This window comes from Penaeus monodon, chromosome 19, assembly GCF_015228065.2.
Source record: "Penaeus monodon isolate SGIC_2016 chromosome 19, NSTDA_Pmon_1, whole genome shotgun sequence".
Taxonomy (NCBI): domain Eukaryota; kingdom Metazoa; phylum Arthropoda; class Malacostraca; order Decapoda; family Penaeidae; genus Penaeus; species Penaeus monodon.
In genome coordinates, this window is record NC_051404.1 from 42,888,590 (window position 1) to 42,888,851 (window position 262).

The following is a 262-nucleotide window of genomic DNA, read 5'->3' on the forward strand; positions in this document are numbered from 1 at the left end:
GATAAAGGTAGTGATATGTCAACAATTTTCATACTGCTGACAGCAGACAGGCAAACGGGAAGATATATTTTACAGGGTTGGAGAGTGAGTAGAGCTGGTAAAGAGTGTCTTCTGAATGTGAGAACAATTTAGTTTCCCTTCATTTGTCAGCTGATATACATTGTCCCTGTGAGCTCATAAGGTTTGTAGTGTGTGGATGGGTTGAACAAAGCTGTGCTAACCAAATACAAATACAAAAAAAGGTTTGGGAAATAAGGTACTC